Below are 12,321 nucleotides of genomic sequence, written 5' to 3'. Positions count from 1 at the left end.
GCAGACAATCCCTGGGGTTCCTTGGCTTGTAGCAGAATCACCTTAATCTCTGCATCTAGGGTCATATCACCTTCTGCTTGTATCTCTCTGTGTATCTGTTTCTGCTTCTTTTCCCTTAAGAGAACCTGTCATTGGATTTAGGGTACACCTGGTTAATCTAGGATGATGTAACCTTGAGTTCCTTTGCATAATTACATCTATAAAAAGCCCATTCCCAAGTAAGGTCATATTTGTAGGTACCAGAGCTTAGGACTTGGACCTTTCTTTAGAGCGAGTGGTGAGGACACTGTAAAGGAGAAGAAACTTTTCCTCTATTCTCTTTGGTTTAGTAGCTAGGGCTTGCAGTTTAACTGACAATAGATCAACAGAAGAACAGATTTATTTTTCATGCTACATGGGCTACACAGGAAAGAAACAGAACCTCAAAGACATAGTTAGGCTTCAGAGCTTATATACCATTTTTTAAAAGGTGATACACTGTAGAGAAGCACTTCCCTGGTGGCTCAGGTAAAGAATTTGCCTGCAAGGCAGGAGACATGTGTTTGATCCTTGGGCCAGGAAGATCCCCTGGAGAAGGGAATGTTGAAAGAACTCCAGTGTTCTTGCCTGGAGAATCCCATGGACAGAGGAGCCTGGTGGGCTACAGTCCATGGGGTCGCAAAACAGCTGGACACGATTGAGCATGCGTGCGCACATGCATGCACACACACACACACACCCTGGTGATGCAGGGACTGCTGACACATCCTTTGCTTGTCCTTGATGTCTTTCTTATTGAAACTCTATCCCAGAGTGAAATTCAAAAGGGAACAACAGAAACTATAAAACCACACCTCATGTGTATAACTTGTAGTTCCCACAACGGTCAGCTGTATCGTGGGCTCTTGATGAGTGGTGAGACAGTAGTTAACTCTTCTCTTCATTTTAAGCCAACTTTTTTTTTTTAATTGAGAAGGTGTTTCTTTTTTTTAAGAAAACGTTTCTGTTTTGTATTGAGGTATAGTCAATTACATACAGTTGTGAGAGCTGGACCATAAAGAAGTAGAGAGCATCAAAAAATCAATGCTTTCAAACTGTGGTGCTGAAGACTCTTGAGATTCTCTTGGACAGCAAGGAGATCAAACCAGTCAGTCCTAAAGGAAATCAGCCCTGAATACTCTTTGGAAGGACTGATGCTGAAGCTGAAGCTCCAATACTCTGGCCACCTGATGTGAACAGCCAACTCACTGGAATAAGACCCTGATGCTGGGAAAGATTGAAGGCAGAAGGAGAAGAGGGCATCAGATGATGAGATGGCTGGATGGCATCACCGATGCAATGAACATGAACTTGGGCAAACTCCGGGAGATGGTGAGGGACACGGAGGCTGGCGTGTTGCAGTTCATTGGATCACAAAGAGTGACTGGGTGACTGAACAACAACAGAGACAATGAACAATGTAGTGACACAGCAAAGGAAACTATAAACAAGGTGAAAAGACAACCCTCAGAGTGGGAGAAAACAACAGCAAATGAAACAACTGAAAAGGATTAATATCCAAAAGGATACAAGCAGCTCATGCAACTCTAGCAGAAAATCAAACAACCAATCAAAAAGTGGGCAAAAGACCTAAACAGGCATTTCTTCAAAGAAGACATACAGTTGACTAATAAACATGAAAAAATACTCAACACCACTCATTATTGAAGAAATGCAAGTCAAAACTACACTGAGATATCACCTCACACTGGGCAAAATAGTCATCATCAAAAAACCTGCAAACAATAAATGCCAGTAAGGGTGGGGAGAAAAGGGAAACTTCTTGCACTGTTGGTGGGAATGTAAATTGATACAGTCACTATAAAAGATGGTATGGAGACTCCTTAAAAAACTAGGAGTAAACTACCTTATGAACCAACAACCCCACTACTGGGCCTATACCGAGGAAACCATAATGGAAAAAGATAGATGTACCCCAGTGTTCATTGCAGTACTAGTTACAATAGCTAGGATATGAAAGCAACCTAGATGTCCATCAACAGATGAATGGATAAAGAAGCTGTAGTACATCTATACAATGGAATATTACTCAGTCGTGAAAAGGAACACGGTTGACTCAGTTCTAACGAGGTGGATGAATCTAGGACCTATTAAACAGAGTGAAGTAAGTGGGAAAGAGGAAAAACAAACATCATATATTAACACATATGTACGGAATCTATAAAGATGGTACTGATGAATCTCCTTGCAGTTGTGATAGTTTCAGGTGAATAGTAAATTGGACTCAAGCATACATATACACGTATCCATTCTCTCCCAAACTTCCCTCCTATCCAGGCTACCGCATAACACGGGAGCAGAGTTCCATGTGCTAAGGTGAATCATTATCCCTTGATTTTAAAAAAATGACATTGGACCAGGTATCGTGATCCAGTGGATAAGAGTCATGCTTCAAATGCAGGGGGCCTGGGTTCAATCCCTGGTTGGGGAATTAAGATCCCACATGTCGCAAGGTGTGGCCAAAAAAAAACCCAGAAGACATTATTTCAGGGCTAACATTAAATCCACTCTAAATTATTGAAAGAATAATTTTATATCAGAGCTGTTAAATTTTTATTAATAACAAGTTATTTGTGCACAACTCGAGCTGCCTGGGATAATGTGAAGGTTGTACTTAATATGCAAGATCGTTTCCCTGTTGAAAAATAAGGGACTTTTCCAGCCAGAGCACCACAGTGATACACAGGGGTGGAAACGGGAATTACAGCTACATTTTCTGGAGATGGGAGAGCACAATGAAATGGAGAGCCCTTTCCTGTGAGAGGTAGACAGCAGACATCAGGAGTGAGCTTTTTGGAGTGGATCATGGAGAAAGAGAACAGGTTAGGATTAGGATAAGAAGACTTCAAAAGCAAAGATGAACCACAGACACAATCTAAGAAAGACACAATCTAAGTGGTGATCTTTTTATTGTAACATTAGATTGCATTTATACTCCCCCCTTGCCTTTTTTAGCGTTTGGAACTGCTTTTAGGTAAAAGAGAAGAGTTGACTGGTAAACTCACAGGAAACAAATGACAGTAATAGGTGGCCCCAAATTCTTGTTTACTGTTTTCTTGCCAAGGATCTATTAGATGTCTTCATTGTCTTCAGAGCCCAAGTGCTTCCTTTATATTCCTGAAAACACTGATCACTTTAATCAATCATTTTAATCCCTAAACCTTTGATCAGTTTAGCTCAGTTCAGTGACTCAGTTGTGTCTGACTCCTTGCAGCACACCAGGCTTCCCTGTTCATCACCAACTCCAGGAGCTTGCTCAAACTCATGTCCATTGAGTCAGTGATGCCATCCAACCATCTCATCCCATCATCCCCTTCTCCTCCTGCCTTCAATCTTTCCCAGCATCAGGGTCTTTTCCAACTAGTTGGCTCTTTGCATCAGGTGGCCAGCGTATTGGAGCTTCAGCTTCAGCATCAGCCCTTCCAACAAAATGTTGATAAATACCAACTAATAGATATTTCCCACAATTGTAATGTATCTGAAAAGCAAATAACCAGTAATACAAAAATGAAGTCATTTATCACGTACGAGAAATCCTCACACACACAAGTGTGAATTCTCATGATTGACACTGTGACTACAAAGGAGAAACACAATTTTTTACATCCTCTAATTACAAGAGCATATTTTTTGGTTTGTTTCATTTTGAAATGTGATTGCTGTGCAATGTTGTGTCAGTTTCTGCATACAGCAAAGTGAATCAGCTGTGTGTATACGTGTATCTCTTCCCTCCCGAGCCTCCCTCCCATCCCTCGAGGTCATCACGGAGCGCAGAGCTGAGCCCCTATGTTACACAGCCGCTCCCCACTAGCTGTCTGTTTTACACATGGGCGTGTATATGCGTCAATGCTGCTCTCCCGGTTCGTCTCACCCTTCCCTTCCCTCGGTGTCTCCATGTCTGTTCTCTATGTCTGCGTCTCTAGTCCTGCCCTGCTGATAGGGTCATCTGTATCGTTTTTCTAGATTCCATATATAAAAAGCATAAACTCTATATTTTGAATACAGGAAAAGAAAAAGGCCCATGTCTTACATATTTTTAAAATGGATGTTGGATGTGCAGACCTTTGAGACTTTGGGGAATGTGGTCCAACATTTTACTGAGCAATTTTAAAGAAAGAGTGGGTGGAAACGCAATGAATTTAGGATGGAGAGGCTGTGGATTGAATTTCCAGCCAGGCCTGTCGGGGAGTCAGTTCATCTGTATTTCTGATTTTGTCATTTTGCACATCTGACACATTTAGTAAGTGAGATTGATTTGCTCACCTTCAGAAGAGCAGTGAGTCCAGAAACCGCTTCTAAATGACTTAGGCAGTAAAATTCCATCAATTAGGACTCTTAATAGTTTAGATAGAGTGCATCCTCCAGGAGTTTCATATTCACATTCTGGCCCGAGTTGTGCTGTTCAAGGAAGCACGGCCCCAAAAGAGTTTTGTGTCTTTATTAGAGCTTTTGGAAGAATCTTAAATGGATACAAGAATATGCTTCAAGGTGGCTCCTAAGAAAAATCTATTTCTCTCATTCTTTCGCCCAGGAGAACTGTCTCCCTCAAACATGCTTTCTATCCGGTCTGAGTCCTTGAGCCACCAGATCCCTCCGCAGGGTCCTCTCCCTTCTGAGGAGAGCCTTGCTCTTCCGTCTTAGTTCTTTTCATACCTTTCCCCTCCTCCTTCCTTCCCCGAGGCCCCTTCCCGATTTCTCTTTGACCTCTGTCTTTGATTCCATCTCATTAGTTCTCCTGCAAAACAAACATTTCTCACCCACCAGCCCACACCCACACAGAAGCCCCTGATTCTCATTGCCTTAGCAACATTTGTCCTTTCCACCTCCTTCCCCTTATATCTTTTGGGGGAACACTCTTAGGAACTTCAAATTCTCTCTGTACTTTTAAAGACTGAGATACAATTCACGTATAAAATTCACCCTTTACAAATATCCAGTTCAGTTGTTTTTTTGGTATATTCAGAAGCTGTAGAACTATCACTGCTGTCTAATCCCAGAACGTTTTCTTCACCCTCAAAAGAAACACCTGGTCCATTAGCAGTCACTCCCCACTTCCTCTGCCTTCAGCCCCTTCTAACCACTAATCTACTCTGTTTCTGTGGGCTTGCCTGTTCTGGACATTTCATCCCAATGGAATCCTATAGTAGCTGGCCTTCTGTGACTGGCTTCTTTTATTTAGCATAATGTTTTCAAAGTTCATCCATGGTTTAGCACATATCAGTACTTCATTGAGGCTTCCCAGGTGGTTCAGTGGGAAAGAACCCACCTGCCAATGCAGGAGATGTAGGAGATGAGGGTTCAATCCATGTGGGTCAGGAAGATCCCCTGGAGGAGGAAATGGCAACTCACTCCAGTATTCTTGTCTGGAAAATTCTATGGACAGAGGAGCCTGGCAGGCTATAGTACATAGGATTGCAAAGCACTGGACACAACTGAGTGACTGAGCATGCACACACCCAGTACTTCATTAATTTTTATGTGGAAGAATATCCCGTTATAGGGATATACCATATTTTTGTTTATTCATTCATTCATCAATTGGACATTTGTATTGTTTTCATTTTGGGCTGTTATGAATATGGCTGCAATGAATATTTCCGTACAGCATTTTATGTGAATACGTGTTTTTAATTCTCTTGGGTATATATGTAGAGTGGAATTTTGCAGAACTGCCAAACTGTTTTTAAAAGTGGTTGCATCATTTTAATTTCCACTAACAATGTATGAGGGTTGCAGTTTCTCTGCATCCTCACCAACACTTACTTTGTCTTTTTGATTATAGCTATCCTAGTAAATATGAAATAGTATCTCATTGTGCTTTCTGTTTGCATTTCCTTATAACCATGATGTTGAGCAAATTTTCATGTTTCTTATTGACTGTTGTGTATCTTCTATGGAGAAATGTCTATTCAAGTCATTTGTCCATTTTAAAATTGGATTATTTGTCTTTTTATTGTTGAGCTATAAGACTTCTTTGTATATTATATAAACTTGACCCTTAGCAGATATGTGATTTATATATATCTTCTCCCATTCTATTTTCACTTTCCTTTGAAGCACAAGGGCTTCCTTGTGGCTGAGCTGGGAAAGATTCTGGTGAAGATTCTTCTGGTGAAGAATCTGCCTGCAGTGCAGGAGACCTCGGTTTGATCTCCAGGGAAGATCCCCTGGAGAAGGGAAAGGCTACCCACTCCAGTATTCTGGCCTGCAGAATTCCATGGACTGTATAGTCCATGGGGTCGCAAAGAGTCAGACCCGACTGAGCGCTTTCACTTGAAGCACAAAAGTTTTTGATGCAGTTCAATCAATTTTTTTCTTTAATTGCTTGTGTTTTTGATGCCGTATCCTGGAAACCAGTGTCTAATTGAAGCTCACAAAGATTTACACCTGTTTTCTTCTAATAGTTTTAGCTTTTACTTTTAGATCTTTGATCCATTTTGAACTAATTTTTTGTATACAGTGTGAAGCAAGGGACCAGCTTCATTCTTCTGTGCATGAATATCTAATGGTCTCAGAACCAGTTGTTGAAGACTATTCTTTCCCCATTGAACTGCCATGACACCCTGTTGGAAGTCAATCGCTCATAAGTGTGTGGGTCTACTTCTGGACTGTCAGTTCTTTTCCACTGATCTATAATGTCTATCTTCATGCCAGTATCACACTATTTTGATTACTGTAGCTTTGTAGTGCATTTTGAAATTGGAAAATGTGAGTCCTCTGAATTTTTTTTTTCCAAGATTTTTTGGGGTACTCTGAGTCTCCTGAATTTCTATCCAATTTTTAGGATCAATTTGTCAATTCCTGCAAAAAAAGCCAGCAAGGATTTGGAATGAGATTGTGTTGAATTTGTAGAGAATTTAAGAGGTATAACCATTATATCAGTTAGGGTTCTATAGTGAAAAAGAACTGACAAGACACACACACACACACACACATTCACACACACACAGCCCTAAATTGACTCATGCAATTGTGTGGGCTGGCTAGGCAAATCTGAACTCTGTAGGCCAGGATGTCTAAAGGGAAGGGTAGAACCCTGGGATATCAGCAGAAACTGAAGACCACGGTAGAATATTTTCTACTTGGAATGTTGTTATTGTTTAGCCACTAAGCCATGTCTGACTCTTTTGCAACCCCATGGAATGTAGCCCTCTGTCCATGGGAGCCACCAGGCTCCTCTGTCCATGGGATTTTCCAGGCAAGAATACTGGAGTGGGTTGCCATTTCCTTCTCCAGGGGATCTTCCCAACCCACGGATCAAACCTGCGTCTCCTGCTTTGGGAGACAGATTCTTTACCACTGAGCCACCAGGAAATCAGTTTTCTACTTGGAAACCTCAGTTATATTTTTAGGACTTTCAACTGATTGATTCAGGCCCACCAAATTATTTAAGATAATCACCTTTGCTTAAAGTTAACTGTTTATAGATAATAATCATATTTATTAAAAAATACCTTCATAGCAACACCTTGATTAGTATTTGATTTAATAAGTGGAAACTATAGCCTTGCCAAACTGACATATAAAATTGACTGTTATGATTATCTTGACTATGTTAAGTCTTCTAATCTATGAATATGAAATATCTTTACATTTGTTTAGATCTTTAAAAATTTCTTTCAATGATGTTTTGTAGTTTTCACTGTACATGTCATAATTCTTTTGTTATATTTAATTCCTGCCTATTCTTTTTGATGTTATTGCAAATGGAAGTTTTTTGTTTTTGGATTGTTCATTACCCTGTGTATACAGAAACACAGTTAATTTTTGTAAACTGTCTTGTATCCTACAGCCTTTCTGAACTCTTCATTAACTCTTAACAGTTTATTTTGTGGATTTCTTAAGCTTTTCTTTATATATCACCTGCAAAGAGAGAAAGTTTTACTTCTTTCTAATCTGGATAGCTTTTATTTATTTTTCATATCTAATTTCCCTGGTTAGAACCTCTAGTACATTGTGGAACAGAAGTGGCGAAAGGACATTCTTGTCTTGTTTCTGCTATTAGTGGTGAAGTTTTCACTCTTTCTCCATTAACGTTAACTATGGGTTTTTGTAGAGCATTTACTAGGTTGAGAAAGTTCCATTCTATTCCTACATTTTTTAATGATTTTATTAAAAAGTGTATTGAGGTTTTCCAAACGCCTTTTCCATGTCTAATCATGTGGTTTTTGTCTTTTATTCTCTTGTTGTTTAGTTGCTAATTCATGTCTGACTCTTGTGACCCCATGGAGTGCAGCTCGCCAGGCTTCCCTGTCCTTCACTATCTCCTAGAGTTTGCTTAAACTCATGTCCATTGAGTAGGTGATGCCATTCAACTGTCTTATCCTCTGTTGCCCGCTTCTCCTGCTGCTTTCAATCCATTTATTCTCTTAATAATGTGTATTATGTTGTGGACTTCCCTAGTGGCTCAGATGGTAAAGAATCCACTTGCAATGCAGGAGACCCAGGTTTGATCCATGGGTAGGGAAGATCCTCTGGAGAAGGGAATGGCAACCCACTCCAGTATTGTTGCTTGGAGAATTCCATGGACAGAGGAGCCTGGCAGGCTACAGTTCGTGGGATCGCAAATTGGTTTTCATGTCAACTAACTTTGCCTTCCTGGGATAAGTCCCACTTGATCATGGAGCATAATCCTTTTTATATGTTGCTAATATTTTGTTGAGGATTTTTGTATCTCTGTTCATGTGGGATATTGGTTTATAGTTTTCTTGTAATGTCTTTGTCTTATTTCAGTATCAGGGTACTACTGACCTCATGGAATGAGTTTGGAAGTGTTTGCTCTTCTTTTCTTAGGAAGACTAAGACCTTGTAAAGTATTGGTGCTTTTCACTGTATTTTGCAACAGAAAGTAGATCTCCTCAGCTTTCATTCTAAAATGTTAAGAGAGGCAAGTAAGAAGGAATAGTCCTTTTGTGCTTCTAGATGTTATCATCTCTGCATGACGCCTGGATTTATGCAACTTCCTTGGGACTGTGAGGGGAGTCATTCCAAGTCAATACCCTGAGGATGGCAGAGTGTAAAGAAGGAAATAACCCACATTCATTATGAGCAACTGAATGATCCATCCTGGAGTCTCCCTTTCTCTCCTCAGGTCTCTTATTATATGAAGTAACACATGTCTCTATTATTGCTTAAACACCCTTAGCTAGGTTTTCAGTTATCTGCAGCTGAAAATTTCTACCTGATAGTTATTATTGTATCATATGCAACAGGAACATTCCCCGTTTTCTCTTTTTTTCCCCACTTTATAGGTCATCAGGCTAAAAGAACACCAAAAACAAGGTATTATAAGATAGACTACACATTCATGGCATTCTGCGTGAAACAAATCAAGTACAGCCTCAAGGTTATGTGGAATATAGCTCTTCCAGGGCTGTCATGGACATTAAAAAACCCTTGAGGGATTGCCATTTTTTCTCACCGCAAGAAAGTGGATAATATAAAGTTACTGATTGGGTTTGGAGTGACATACAGAGGGGCCTGAGTTGTAATTCATACAATGACCATGTGTATTAGCCAAAGTTCTCCAGAGAATTTAAACCAATAGAATTGTAAAGCAGTCCCACATTCCTGCTCCCTAATGTACATAATCTATATAACACCCTTCTCTCTCTGTGTTTTTTTAAATTTCTATTTGGCAATCTTCCTGACCCAGGGATTGAGCCCATGTCTTCTGCATTGGCAGGCAGATTTTTTCTTTTACTGCTAAGGCACCAGGTAAGCCCTCTGCCTCTTTCTCTCTCTCTCTTTTTTTTAATATTTCTTTGGCTGTGCTGAGTCTTAGTTATAGCACATAAACTTTCAGTTGCAGCTCGTGGGATCCAGTTCCCTGACCAGGGGTTGATTGAACCGAAGCCTCCTGCATTGGGAGTGCAGAGTCTTAGCCACTGGACCACCAGGAAAGTCCCAACACCCCTCTCTTAAGTGTGAACAGGACTATGAATAATATCATGTTAGGTGATGCTATATGACATAAGTGAAGGGATTTTAAAGGTTCCAAATCAGTTACCTTATTGAGTGGGCCTGACTTAATCAGGCAAGCCCTCTAAAGGGACGGAATCCTTCCTGCAGAGGTAGATTTGAAGTGTAAGGGGTCCTGTGGAGGAGGCCACATGGCAAAGGCTTGAATGTAGCCTCTAGTAGCTGAGAGTGGCCCCCAGTTGGCAGTTAGCCAAAAGATGAGGACCTCAATTCTACAGCCCTAAGGCAATGAATTCTGCCACCACACTGTGGTAGCTTAGAAGTGGATTTTCTGTCCCTGAACCTCCAAATGAGGATGCACCTGGTTAATCAATGAACAAGTTAATTTCAGCCTTGCAAGGCTGTCTTGGTCAGCTCACACTGCTATAAGAAAAATACCATAGACTGGGTTGCTTAAACAACAAACATTTATTTCTCACTGTTCAAGATCTTGGAAGTCCAAGATCTGTGTGCTGGGGGATTCCGTGTCTGCTGAGGACCCTCTTCCGGGTTTGCATGTGGCTGCCTTCTTGCTGTGTAATCACAAGAATGAGAGAGCTCTGTTCGCTACCTTTTCTTTTAAGGCACTAATCCTATCATGGGGGCCCACCCTCTTGAACTCTTCTAATCCTAATTACTTCCCAAAGGTCCCATCACATGGATGATTAGAGTTTCAACATATGAATTTTGAGGTGTCACAAACAGTCCATAGCAGAAATCCTGAGCAAAAAAACCAAGTTAAAATGTGCTGGATCTTGGACTGCAGAAACTTTGTGAAATAATACATCTGTGTTACTTTAAGCCACTAAGCTTGGATAATTTGTTATTCAGCAATAAAAAATTAATAAAGGAAGCATTTTAAATATCACTCTTTTATTTTGGAAAAGATATGCTAATGATCAATATAAAGTAAATTACTAAAAGTAATGTTTAACAACTCAGGAAAGGGCATATATCAAATTCCCCAGCAAATTACCTTTTCTTTTTTTTCATTAAACATCATCCCTTCTGATGGGACTCCATGGACAAGGAGAGTGTTGGGGATGTTCTTGCATCTTCTCCAGGAGAGTTGGCCGGGCATGATCAGCTCTTGAGAGGCCAGTGCATCTGAGAGGCCCTCGTCCTGGTTCTTGGCCAGGGGAAGCCACAGTCAGCACCAGCTTGTACACTTTCGGGGGTTCCTTCTATCCAAAGGAAATCTATTCGGGATAAGCACATCCAAGTTAAGGAAAGCCGTGGCATTGGGAAAGATTGCTTAAAATACATGGAACCCATATCTGGTTGATTTTTTTTCTTTATGTAATGAGATATAACTATTTCTTGAAACCTTATTACTCAGAAAAAAGTGTTCAGGCAAATGCAGTTTGCTAAATAGTTCCACTTGCTCTGTTAACAGTATGAGTCTCAATCGTGGTTGTTTGGTATAGCAGGAAGACTGTGTCCTGACTGTATGCTATTAAACTGTTTTTTAAAGTGATTTTTTAAAAAGACAAATGAGCATCAAGACTGCTAACCTTTTATTAATCTTAAGAAAGTTCTTGGGATTATTCCTTAATGTTACAGATTTTTATGGAACAATTTTCTCTCTTTGCCTTTGATGGGATCAAAAGTAGTTGTGTTCATTTCTAGTTTGCAAGATGACAGAAAAGAAGAGGCAGATAGATACTGTTTTTCTTGTTGGATTGACAATGAAAATGAGAATCAGATGGAGGCTTTTTTTTTGTAAATGTAAAAAATGTTCAGTCATTTGTATAAATGGTTTAAAAGCCTTGAGATTTTAGGAATGTGTATTTGCAATTATTCTCCTTTAATAATTAATTTCTAATATGTTTTAATCACTGAGAACATTGTTTTGATCATTAAGTATTTACAATGTAAAGATTATTTCAAGGTCAGATTTCAAATGTTAATCATTGTAACCTAATGCATGTAAATCTCTACTGAATTGAGTTTAAAAATAAAAAGTAAGTCATTAATTCGAGCTAGCATACTTACTGGAAATTGTCTTTTATTATTCTCTGCTATGGCTCAAGGTCATTTCTTTACTCAAACCTCAGAGTTTGATCCAGTCTTGGGTAGAAAAATCATTCTTCTCCCTTTCTTTCCCTAAAAATACAACTCTCACAGGAAACCTCTTCCAGCATTCCTTTTCCCTTCATTGTTCTCATTTCATCTTTAATTATTGCCACTGCTTATATATATGTGTATATGTATATATATATATATATTATATATATATATTATATATATTTTTTTAGGCTTGCTTTTGGCTTTTAGTTTTGAGGGTGGATTGTGTCACCAGGCACAAGGTACTTTAAAGTC

The 12,321-nt window shown here is 39.7% G+C and overlaps 1 long non-coding RNA gene across 1 annotated transcript; it reads left to right on the top strand.

Moving 5' to 3' along the window:
• The first annotated feature begins 7,626 nt into the window (after positions 1 to 7,626).
• Positions 7,627 to 11,980, top strand: LOC139034690 (uncharacterized). The gene is made up of 2 exons (XR_011487179.1): positions 7,627 to 9,756; positions 11,030 to 11,980. It is a non-coding gene; the product is annotated as an uncharacterized lncRNA (long non-coding RNA).
• The last annotated feature ends 341 nt before the right edge of the window (positions 11,981 to 12,321 follow it).

The sequence above is a fragment of the Odocoileus virginianus genome, chromosome 4 (genome assembly GCF_023699985.2).
Source record: "Odocoileus virginianus isolate 20LAN1187 ecotype Illinois chromosome 4, Ovbor_1.2, whole genome shotgun sequence".
Lineage (NCBI taxonomy): Eukaryota > Metazoa > Chordata > Mammalia > Artiodactyla > Cervidae > Odocoileus > Odocoileus virginianus.
This window is presented reverse-complemented; position numbering and strand designations above follow the sequence as displayed.